Consider the following 13,258-nt stretch of genomic DNA (forward strand, 5'->3'; position numbering starts at 1 on the left):
CCTCTGTCACACGCTGTACACTGTATCATGTACACCACATTAGCAGATGAGCACGAATAGGATCCTTTAATATTGTATGACGCATTGTTGTGTCTGGCTGTGTTGTTGTCACATATATGTTGACACAGTTTGCAGAGTGATTTGTGAAATTAGTGGTTGTAGCTCTTTAACATTTTGCGCACTCCTTCCAGAGTAGGGTTGTAAGTGACTACTAGAGGGGTTCTTGTTTTGTTTTCCTTTTCTTTGTATTGTAGGAGTCTTTCCCGTGGTGTTTTTAGGGCAGATTTGATTTTTTTAGATATTGTCCTTTCCTTGTAGCCCTTTTGCCTAAATGACTCTGACAGTGTACTCAGGTGGTGATATCTGATAGCTTGGCTGTAGATGATACCTTGTTTGGTGTGATTGGGATGGAAGCTGGAATTGTGGAGGTAGCTGTAACTGTCTGTGGGATTTCTGTATATAGATGAATGAAGGATGCCATTGGTGACAGTTATTGTGCAGTCCAAGAAGTTCACACTATGATTTGAAAAGTCCATTTTAAGGTTTATTGACGGGTGAAATGAATTAAATGATTTGTGGAAATCTAAGAGGCTTTCTTCTCCTTCTGTCCATATTATGAAAATATCATCGATGTAACGATAATATGTATACGGTTTGTGGGGCTGAGTACATAAGAATCTGTATTCTAGGTACGCCATGAAAAGATTGGCGTATTGGGGTGACATTTTTGTGCCCATCGCTGTCCCTGTCATTTGTAGGTAGTAATTGTTGTTAAAACTGAAATAGTTGTGTGTGAGTATGAATTCTATAAGCTGGGCAATAGTTGCACTATCATATTTGTGTGTTGTTTGGTGGGATGAGAGAAATTTACTGCAGGCCTCAATACCATCCTTATGCGGGAAGTTGCTGTATAAGGATTCCACATCCATAGTAACTAGTATAGTGTTTCAAGATAGTTCATTTATCTGGTTAAGTTTATTAAGGAAGTCTGTAGTGTCCTGTATAAAGCTATCAGTCTTAATAACAAGAGGCTTAAGAATGTTTTCTATTAGGCCACATATTTGTTCAGTGAGTGTTCCCATACCTGTTATAATGGGGCGTCCTGGGTTTCCTGGCTTGTGGATTTTGAGTAGCATGTAGAAGGTACCCATCTGAGGATTGGAAGGTACCAGATTTTCTAATTCTTGCTGTATGTGTTTAGGAAATGTTTTGATAAGTTTTGTGAGTTTAGCTGAATATTCCTTGGTGGGGTCCGTGTCCAGTTTTTTGTAGTAGTTTACATCAGACAACTGTCTGTAACCTTCTGTAGTGTAGTCCTGGGTATTCATGATAACTACTGATGCACCCTTGTCCGCCGGCTTCATGATGATGTTATTATTATTCATCAAGTTTTTCAAGGCATTTCTTTCCATATGTGAGAGGTTGTAAGCAATTTTTTTCTCTTGTGTGGTGGCTAGGGATGCCACTCTCAGGCGAAAACTTTCAATGTAACTGTCCAATTTGATGTTACGTCCTGCTGTCGGTGTAAAATCTTTGTTCTTTTTCCTACCATTATTATCCTGTTTGAGAGTCGTGGTTTTTTTGGCATAAAAGAATTCCTTCAGTCTCAATCTTCTGAAAAAGTCTTCCAAGTCAGAATATAACTGGATGTGATCAAGATTTGTGTTAGGACAGAATGTTAGCCCCTTGGATAAGACTGATTTTTCAGGTATTGAAAGGTGATGATTAGAGAGCTTTACAATTCCAGTATTGTCCGTGAATTGTTTTTGGTAGTTAGCAGGCTCAGTTTGGTTTGGGTCATTGGTAGTTCTGGTTGGAGTAAGCTGTTTTTCAATGGAGCCATCAGTTGATCTTTCATTAGGGCTTTCTTTGTGCTGTTTGAGCTCAGCCAGTTTCTTTTTCTTTTTCCTGATGAGATTATGTTGTTTCCTGTAGAAGTAATCCATTTCTAATTCCATTGCTTTGGTTTCAGGTGTAACCTGTTTAAGATCTTGAATAAGGACTGCTTATGACAGAGTATTTTTTGTTTTCTGTCATATAGTTGGTGAATTAGGTTGTTGCGTAGTTTCTCACTAGTCTGTCTGCAGAGATTCTCAGCATATGGTGAGTTGTGGGTAGTAGAAAGTGGGTTCTTAATTCGAAGTCCATTAGGGATTAGATCAATTTTCTTACAACGTGTAAGAAAATATATGTCACTGTTAATTTGTGTTTCTCTTCTAATCAGTTTGATCATTTGCTTCTTTATGCGGCTGAATACGGTATCTGTCATAGTAGTGAAGATTGGAGTAGCCGTGTTAGTCCAGTAGATAGATGCTCAAAAAACAAAGTATTGCAATATGCAGTGATCCCTTTTTTATTGGACTAACATAATATTTAAAAGACAAGCGTTCGAGAGTTTTCCTCTCTTCCTCAGGTCTAAAGCAATACTGATCATGCTGATATAGATACACATCACATACAACAAATGGAAGGGAGGAAGGGGGGTGAGAGGGGGGTCATAAAAGCAGAGAATGTGTCTGAAGGAGAAAATAGCTGAGAATAGCCAGAAAGAATAAATAAACAGAGGAGAGTAAATAGGCCAGATGAGAGGAAAAACAAAAGGAAAAAGAAACCAATATAGGACAATAAGATGAGAGATTATAGAAAGTTATGGTAGTGTGTGAGAAAGCCAGAGTCTACATTAAGTCCTTCATTTCTGGTATTGAAATGTGTGATCATTTTCATCTCAAACGTCTTTCGTTCATGAGAGTCTTTGAAATTCCCTTTAAGAATTTTAATCCTGAGGTTAAGGATGGAGTGACCAGTCTGGGTGAAGTGATGACCAACAGGGGTACAATATTCATTTTCCTTGTGGTTTTTGATCGAGTGTCTGTGTAGATTCATTCTGAGATGCAGCTTTAGGCCAGTTTCTCCAATGTAGCAACCTCTGTCACACGCTGTACACTGTATCATGTACACCACATTAGCAGATGAGCACGAATAGGATCCTTTAATATTGTATGACGCGTTGTTGTGTCTGGCTGTGTTGTTGTCACATATATGTTGACACAGTTTGCAGAGTGATTTGTTGCATCGTGCAGTGCCATTCTGTGTAAGCTTCTGTTCTGTGGTTAATTTGTTGAGGACCAATCTCTGTCTCAGGTTAGGCGGTTGTTTGAATGCTAGTATGTGGGGTTCAGGAAATATTTATTTGAGTGTGGGGTCCTCTGAAATTAGTGGTTGTAGCTCTTTAATAATTTTGCGCACTCCTTCCAGAGTAGGGTTGTAAGTGACTACTAGAGGGGTTCTTGTTTTGTTTTCCTTTTCTTTGTATTGTAGGAGTCTTTCCCGTGGTGTTTTTAGGGCAGATTTGATTTTTTTAGATATTGTCCTTTCCTTGTAGCCCTTTTGCCTAAATGACTCTGACACAGTGTACTCAGGTGGTGATCTCTGTCTTTTGTATCAGAGCAAATGCGGTGATATCTGATAGCTTGGCTGTAGATGATACCTTGTTTGGTGTGATTGGGATGGAAGCTGGAATTGTGGAGGTAGCTGTACCTGTCTGTGGGTTTTCTGTATATGGATGAATGAAGGATGCCATTGGTGACAGTTATTGTGCAGTCCAAGAAGTTCACACTATGATTTGAAAGTCCATTTTAAGGTTTATTGACGGGTGAAATGAATTAAATGATTTGTGGAAATCTAAGAGGCTTTCTTCTCCTTCTGTCCATATTATGAAAATATCATCGATGTAACGATAATATGTATATGGTTTGTGGGGCTGAGTACATAAGAATCTGTATTCTAGGTACGCCATGAAAAGATTGGCGTATTGGGGTGACATTTTTGTGCCCATCGCTGTCCCTGTCATTTGTAGGTAGTAATTGTTGTTAAAACTGAAATAGTTGTGTGTGAGTATGAATTCTATAAGCTGGGCAATAGTTGCACTATCATATTTGTGTGTTGTTTGGTGGGATGAGAGACATTTACTGCAGGCCTCAATACCATCCTTATGCGGGATGTTGCTGTATAAGGATTCCACATCCATAATAACTAGTATAGTATTTCTAGGTAGCTCATTTATCTGGTTAAGTTTATTAAGGAAGTCTGTAGTGTCCTGTATAAAGCTATCAGTCTTAATAACAAGAGGCTTAAAAATGTTTTCTATTAGGCCAGATATTTGTTCAGTGAGTGTTCCCATACCTGTTATAATGGGGCGTCCTGGGTTTCCTGGCTTGTGGATTTTGGGTAGCATGTAGAAGCTACCCATCTGAGGATTGGAAGGTACCAGATTTTCTAATTCTTGCTGTATGTGTTTAGGAAATGTTTTGATAAGTTTTGTGAGTTTAGCTGAATATTCCTTGGCGGGGTCCGTGTCCATTTTTTTTGTAGTAGTTTACATCAGACAACTGTCTGTAACCTTCTGTAGTGTAGTCCTGGGTATTCATGATAACTACTGATCCACCCTTGTCCGCCGGCTTGATGATGATGTTATTATTATTCATCAAGTTTTTCAAGGCATTTCTTTCCATATGTGAGAGGTTGTAAGCGATTTTTTTCTCTTGTGTGGTGACTAGGGATGCCACTCTCAGGCGAAAACTTTCAATGTAACTGTCCAATTTGATGTTACGTCCTGCTGTCGGTGTAAAATCTTTGTTCTTTTTTCTACCATTATTATCCTGTTTGAGAGTCGTGGTTTTTTTGGCATAAAAGAATTCCTTCAGTATCAATCTTCTGAAAAAGTCTTCCAAGTCAGAATATAACTGGATGTGATCAAGATTTGTGTTAGGACAGAATGTTAGCCCCTTGGATAAGACTGATTTTTCAGGTATTGAAAGGTGATGATTAGAGAGCTTTACAATCCCAGTATTGTCTGTGAATTGTTTTTGGTAGTTAACAGGCTCAGTTTGGTTTGGGTCATTGGTAGTTCTGGTTGGAGTAAGCTGTTTTTCAATGGAGCCATCAGTTGATCTTTCATTAGGGCTTTCTTTGTGCTGTTTGAGCTCAGCCAGTTTCTTTTTCTTTTTCCTGATGAGATTATGTTGTTTCCTGTAGAAGTAATCCATTTCTAATTCCATTGCTTTGGTTTCAGGTGTAACCTGTTTAAGATCTTGAATAAGGACTGCTTATGACAGAGTATTTTTTGTTTTCTGTCATATAGTTGGTGAATTAGGTTGTTGCGTAGTTTCTCACTAGTCTGTCTGCAGAGATTCTCAGCATATGGTGAGTTGTGGGTAGTAGAAAGTGGGTTCTTAATTCGAAGTCCATTAGGGATTAGATCAATTTTCTTACAACGTGTAAGAAAATATATGTCACTGTTAATTTGTGTTTCTCTTCTAATCAGTTTGATCATTTGCTTCTTTATGCGGCTGAATACGGTATCTGTCATAGTAGTGAAGATTGGAGTAGCCGTGTTAGTCCAGTAGATAGATGCTCAAAAAACAAAGTATTGCAATATGCAGTGATCCCTTTTTTATTGGACTAACATAATATTTAAAAGACAAGCGTTCGAGAGTTTTCCTCTCTTCCTCAGGTCTAAAGCAATACTGATCATGCTGATATAGATACACATCACATACAACAAATGGAAGGGAGGAAGGGGGGTGAGAGGGGGGTCATAAAAGCAGAGAATGTGTCTGAAGGAGAAAATAGCTGAGAATAGCCAGAAAGAATAAATAAACAGAGGAGAGTAAATAGGCCAGATGAGAGGAAAAACAAAAGGAAAAAGAAACCAATATAGGACAATAAGATGAGAGATTATAGAAAGTTATGGTAGTGTGTGAGAAAGCCAGAGTCTACATTAAGTCCTTCATTTCTGGTATTGAAATGTGTGATCATTTTCATCTCAAACGTCTTTCGTTCATGAGAGTCTTTGAAATTCCCTTTAAGAATTTTAATCCTGAGGTTAAGGATGGAGTGACCAGTCTGGGTGAAGTGATGACCAACAGGGGTACAATATTCATTTTCCTTGTGGTTTTTGATCGAGTGTCTGTGTAGATTCATTCTGAGATGCAGCTTTAGGCCAGTTTCTCCAATGTAGCAACCTCTGTCACACGCTGTACACTGTATCATGTACACCACATTAGCAGATGAGCACGAATAGGATCCTTTAATATTGTATGACGCGTTGTTGTGTCTGGCTGTGTTGTTGTCACATATATGTTGACACAGTTTGCAGAGTGATTTGTTGCATCGTGCAGTGCCATTCTGTGTAAGCTTCTGTTCTGTGGTTAATTTGTTGAGGACCAATCTCTGTCTCAGGTTAGGCGGTTGTTTGAATGCTAGTATGTGGGGTTCAGGAAATATTTATTTGAGTGTGGGGTCCTCTGAAATTAGTGGTTGTAGCTCTTTAATAATTTTGCGCACTCCTTCCAGAGTAGGGTTGTAAGTGACTACTAGAGGGGTTCTTGTTTTGTTTTCCTTTTCTTTGTATTGTAGGAGTCTTTCCCGTGGTGTTTTTAGGGCAGATTTGATTTTTTTAGATATTGTCCTTTCCTTGTAGCCCTTTTGCCTAAATGACTCTGACACAGTGTACTCAGGTGGTGATCTCTGTCTTTTGTATCAGAGCAAATGCGGTGATATCTGATAGCTTGGCTGTAGATGATACCTTGTTTGGTGTGATTGGGATGGAAGCTGGAATTGTGGAGGTAGCTGTACCTGTCTGTGGGTTTTCTGTATATGGATGAATGAAGGATGCCATTGGTGACAGTTATTGTGCAGTCCAAGAAGTTCACACTATGATTTGAAAAGTCCATTTTAAGGTTTATTGACGGGTGAAATGAATTAAATGATTTGTGGAAATCTAAGAGGCTTTCTTCTCCTTCTGTCCATATTATGAAAATATCATCGATGTAACGATAATATGTATATGGTTTGTGGGGCTGAGTACATAAGAATCTGTATTCTAGGTACGCCATGAAAAGATTGGCGTATTGGGGTGACATTTTTGTGCCCATCGCTGTCCCTGTCATTTGTAGGTAGTAATTGTTGTTAAAACTGAAATAGTTGTGTGTGAGTATGAATTCTATAAGCTGGGCAATAGTTGCACTATCATATTTGTGTGTTGTTTGGTGGGATGAGAGACATTTACTGCAGGCCTCAATACCATCCTTATGCGGGATGTTGCTGTATAAGGATTCCACATCCATAATAACTAGTATAGTATTTCTAGGTAGCTCATTTATCTGGTTAAGTTTATTAAGGAAGTCTGTAGTGTCCTGTATAAAGCTATCAGTCTTAATAACAAGAGGCTTAAAAATGTTTTCTATTAGGCCAGATATTTGTTCAGTGAGTGTTCCCATACCTGTTATAATGGGGCGTCCTGGGTTTCCTGGGTTTCCTGGCTTGTGGATTTTGGGTAGCATGTAGAAGGTACCCATCTGAGGATTGGAAGGTACCAGATTTTCTAATTCTTGCTGTATGTGTTTAGGAAATGTTTTGATAAGTTTTGTGAGTTTAGCTGAATATTCCTTGGCGGGGTCCGTGTCCATTTTTTTTGTAGTAGTTTACATCAGACAACTGTCTGTAACCTTCTGTAGTGTAGTCCTGGGTATTCATGATAACTACTGATCCACCCTTGTCCGCCGGCTTGATGATGATGTTATTATTATTCATCAAGTTTTTCAAGGCATTTCTTTCCATATGTGAGAGGTTGTAAGCGATTTTTTTCTCTTGTGTGGTGACTAGGGATGCCACTCTCAGGCGAAAACTTTCAATGTAACTGTCCAATTTGATGTTACGTCCTGCTGTCGGTGTAAAATCTTTGTTCTTTTTTCTACCATTATTATCCTGTTTGAGAGTCGTGGTTTTTTTGGCATAAAAGAATTCCTTCAGTATCAATCTTCTGAAAAAGTCTTCCAAGTCAGAATATAACTGGATGTGATCAAGATTTGTGTTAGGACAGAATGTTAGCCCCTTGGATAAGACTGATTTTTCAGGTATTGAAAGGTGATGATTAGAGAGCTTTACAATCCCAGTATTGTCTGTGAATTGTTTTTGGTAGTTAACAGGCTCAGTTTGGTTTGGGTCATTGGTAGTTCTGGTTGGAGTAAGCTGTTTTTCAATGGAGCCATCAGTTGATCTTTCATTAGGGCTTTCTTTGTGCTGTTTGAGCTCAGCCAGTTTCTTATTCTTTTTCCTGATGAGATTATGTTGTTGTTTCCTGTAGAAGTAATCCATTTCTAATTCCATTGCTTTGGTTTCAGGTGTAACCTGTTTAAGATCTTGAAATAAGGACTGCTTATGACAGAGTATTTTTTGTTTTCTGTCATATAGTTGGTGAATTAGGTTGTTGCGTAGTTTCTCACTAGTCTGTCTGCAGAGATTCTCAGCATATGGTGAGTTGTGGGTAGTAGAAAGTGGGTTCTTAATTCGAAGTCTATTAGGGATTAGATACATTTTCTTACAACGTGTAAGAAAATATATGTCACTGTTAATTTGTGTTTCTCTTCTAATCAGTTTGATCATTTGCTTCTTTATGTGGCTGAATACGGTATCTGTCATAGTAGTGAAGATTGGAGTAGCCGTGTTAGTCCAGTAGATAGATGCTCAAAAAACAAAGTATTGCAGTATGCAGTGATACCTTTTTTATTGGACTAACATAATATTTAAAAGACAAGCGTTCAAGAGTTTTCCTCTCTTCCTCAGGTCTAAAGCAATACTGATCATTCTGATATAGATACACATCACATACAACAAATGGAAGGGAGGAAGGGGGGTGAGAGGGGGGTCATAAAAGCAGAGAATGTGTCTGAAGGAGAAAATAGCTGAGAATAGCCAGAAAGAATAAATAAACAGAGGAGAGTAAATAGGCCAGATGAGAGGAAAAACATAAGGAAAAAGAAACCAATATAGGACAATAAGATGAGAGATTATAGAAAGTTATGGTAGTGTGTGAGAATGCCAGAGTCTACATTAAGTCCTTCATTTCTGGTATTGAAATGTGTAATCATTTTCATCTCAAACGTCTTTCGTTCATGAGAGTCTTTGTAATCCCCTTTAAGAATTTTAATCCTGAGGTTAAGGATGGAGTGACCAGTCTGGGTGAAGTGATGACCAACAGGGGTACAATATTCATTTTCCTTGTGGTTTTTGATCGAGTGTCTGTGTAGATTCATTCTGAGATGCAGCTTTAGGCCAGTTTCTCCAATGTTAGATTCAATGTTTTCTTACAGCGCTGAAAGTGTGGACCTATAGCTCCTGTCTATAGTGGGTCCCCAGGTGCCCACTTTTAGAAAATATGTGTCAAAACGTGGTTTAGAAAGGAGCGCCAAATCTTGGCGAGGTCTGGTGCGGTATAGGTGTGAAAATATGGTATTCTGTCTGAGAAATTGTATAGCGCTATAGCTCAGCTACAATTATGGTAGTTGTGCTGTATAGATGTGTAGGTTTTGATATCTAGATATAAGATCTAAGAGTGGCACAGTTGATACATAAAAGCATTTAATACATATTAAACATATAAAACAAGGGTGTCGTTTAAAATATATTTTAACAGAACGGCAAGAAATATTGTGTAAAAACACATAAACACATAAATATCTATAAAAACACGCGTGTTTTGCTTTTTAGCTGTATGTATAATGTCTCATAAAATTCGTCTCATATATAGTGTGTTGGCATAAATCTGAAAATAATAAACAATAAAAAATAATAAAAAACAATGAAAAGTAAATAATGTCCAATAATCCCTTCTCAAAGTTAAGAGATATATAAAAAAAGGTTAAGTAGTGTCCAAAAATCCCTTCTCAAAGTTAAGAGATATAAATAGATTTTCACATGTGTATCCAAAAAATAAACTGTCCAAATTTAAGTGTTGTCCAAAAACGTGGTATAAATGAATAGTGCAAATCCAGCAGATTCAAAAGTTCTATTAAAAAAGCTTTGCAAAAAACATTTCAAAGAGACATTTAAAAAACATCAAAATGAAGGTAGAAAAAAAGGTCTATCAAAATATGGTGACAAAGAATAATCCGTGAAGTCAATCCAAAATAGTGATAAAAATAAGTCCAAAAAAGATGTAAAATATCCAAAAGATAAAAAACAAAAAATAAATGATTAGTATGTGCACAAACTAGTGAGAGTGATCCCAAAAAGGGGGCTTATGTGGAGGGGTTATGTTTCCATGTAGAAAAATTATTTGCTGTATAAAAATAAAAAATAAAAAATAAAAATAAGCAAAAATACAAAAATATAAATAAAAATAATCCTAGGGGATCTTCAAACCCTGAAAATAAAAGATAATAACAATAGTGTAATACTGTATTATAATTCAACAATCAAGGAATAAATAGCTCACCATAGCTCTGTCAACGCGTTTCGGCCCTCAAGAGAGGCCTTTATCAAGACTATGATAAAGGCCTCTCTTGAGGGCCGAAACGCGTTGACAGAGCTATGGTGAGCTATTTATTCCTTGATTGTTGAATTATAATACAGTATTACACTATTGTTATTATCTTTTATTTTCAGGGTTTGAAGATCCCCTAGGATTATTTTTATTTATATTTTTGTATTTTTGCTTATTTTTATTTTTTATTTTTTATTTTTATACAGCAAATAATTTTTCTACATGGAAACATAACCCCTCCACATAAGCCCCCTTTTTGGGATCACTCTCACTAGTTTGTGCACATACTAATCATTTATTTTTTGTTTTTTATCTTTTGGATATTTTACATCTTTTTTGGACTTATTTTTATCACTATTTTGGATTGACTTCACGGATTATTCTTTGTCACCATATTTTGATAGACCTTTTTTTCTACCTTCATTTTGATGTTTTTTAAATGTCTCTTTGAAATGTTTTTTGCAAAGCTTTTTTAATAGAACTTTTGAATCTGCTGGATTTGCACTATTCATTTATACCACGTTTTTGGACAACACTTAAATTTGGACAGTTTATTTTTTGGATACACATGTGAAAATCTATTTATATCTCTTAACTTTGAGAAGGGATTTTTGGACACTACTTAACCTTTTTTTATATATCTCTTAACTTTGAGAAGGGATTATTGGACATTATTTACTTTTCATTGTTTTTTATTATTTTTTATTGTTTATTATTTTCAGATTTATGCCAACACACTATATATGAGACGAATTTTATGAGACATTATACATACAGCTAAAAAGCAAAACACGCGTGTTTTTATAGATATTTATGTGTTTATGTGTTTTTACACAATATTTCTTGCCGTTCTGTTAAAATATATTTTAAACGACACCCTTGTTTTATATGTTTAATATGTATTAAATGCTTTTATGTATCAACTGTGCCACTCTTAGATCTTATATCTAGATATCAAAACCTACACATCTATACAGCACAACTACCATAATTGTAGCTGAGCTATAGCGCTATACAATTTCTCAGACAGAATACCATATTTTCACACCTATACCGCACCAGACCTCGCCAAGATTTGGCGCTCCTTTCTAAACCACGTTTTGACACACAGTTTCTCCAATGTAGCAACCTCTGTCACACGCTGTACACTGTATCATGTACACCACATTAGCAGATGAGCACGAATAGGATCCTTTAATATTGTATGACGCGTTGTTGTGTCTGGCTGTGTTGTTGTCACATATATGTTGACACAGTTTGCAGAGTGATTTGTTGCATCGTGCAGTGCCATTTTGTGTAAGCTTCTGTTCTGTGGTTAATTTGCTGCGGACCAATCTCTGTCTCAGGTTTGGCGGTTGTTTGAATGCTAGTATGTGGGGTTCAGGAAATATTTTTTTGAGTGTGGGGTCCTCTGAAATTAGTGGTTGTAGCTCTTTAATAATTTTGCGCACTCCTTCCAAAGTAGGGTTGTAAGTGACTACTAAAGGGGTTCTTGTTTTGTTTTCCTTTTCTTTGTATTGTAGGAGTCTTTCCCATGGTGTTTTTAGGGCAGATTTGATTTTTTTAGATATTGTCCTTTCCTTGTAGCCCTTTTGCCTAAATGACTCTGACAGTGTACTCAGGTGTTGATCTCTGTCTTTTGTGTCAGAGCAAATGCGGTGATATCTGATAGCTTGGCTGTAGATGATACCTTGTTTGGTGTGATTGGGATGGAAGCTGGAATTGTGGAGGTAGCTGTACCTGTCTGTGGTTTTCTATATATAGATGAATGAAGGATGCCATTGGTGACAGTTATTGTTCAGTCCAAGAAGTTCACACTATGATTTGAAAAGTCCATTTTAAGGTTTATTGACGGGTGAAATGAATTAAATGATTTGTGGAAATTTAAGAGGCTTTCTTCTCCTTCTGTCCATATTATGAAAATATCATCGATGTAACGATAATATGTATACGGTTTGTGGGGCTGAGTACATAAGAATCTGTATTCTAGGTACGCCATGAAAAGATTGGCGTATTGGGGTGACATTTTTGTGCCCATCGCTGTCCCTGTCATTTGTAGGTAGCAATTGTTGTTAAAACTGAAATAGTTGTGTGTGAGTATGAATTCTATAAGCTGGGCAATAGTTGCACTATCATATTTGTGTGTTGTTTGGTGGGATGAGAGACATTTACTGCAGGCCTCAATACCATCCTTATGCGGGATGTTGCTGTATAAGGATTCCACATCCATAGTAACTAGTATAGTGTTTCTAGGTAGTTCATTTATCTGGTTAAGTTTATTAAGGAAGTCTGTAGTGTCCTGTATAAAGCTATCAGTCTTAATAACAAGAGGCTTAAAAATGTTTTCTATTAGGCCAGATATTTGTTCAGTGAGTGTTCCCATACCTGTTATAATGGGGCGTCCTGGGTTTCCTGGCTTGTGGATTTTGGGTAGCATGTAGAAGCTACCCATCTGAGGATTGGAAGGTACCAGATTTTCTAATTCTTGCTGTATGTGTTTAGGAAATGTTTTGATAAGTTTTGTGAGTTTAGCTGAATATTCCTTGGTGGGGTCCGTGTCCAGTTTTTTGTAGTAGTTTACATCAGACAACTGTCTGTAACCTTCTGTAGTGTAGTCCTGGGTATTCATGATGACTACTGATCCACCCTTGTCCGCCGGCTTGATGATGATGTTATTATTATTCATCAAGTTTTTCAAGGCATTTCTTTCCATATGTGAGAGGTTGTAAGCGATTTTTTTCTCTTGTGTGGTGACTAGGGATGCCACTCTCAGGCGAAAACTTTCAATGTAACTGTCCAATTTGATGTTACGTCCTGCTGTCGGTGTAAAATCTTTGTTCTTTTTTCTACCATTATTATCCTGTTTGAGAGTCGTGTTTTTTTTGGCATAAAAGAATTCCTTCAGTCTCAATCTTCTGAAAAAGTCTTCCAAGT

The sequence above is a fragment of the Bombina bombina genome, chromosome 5, assembly GCF_027579735.1.
Source record: "Bombina bombina isolate aBomBom1 chromosome 5, aBomBom1.pri, whole genome shotgun sequence".
NCBI lineage: Eukaryota > Metazoa > Chordata > Amphibia > Anura > Bombinatoridae > Bombina > Bombina bombina.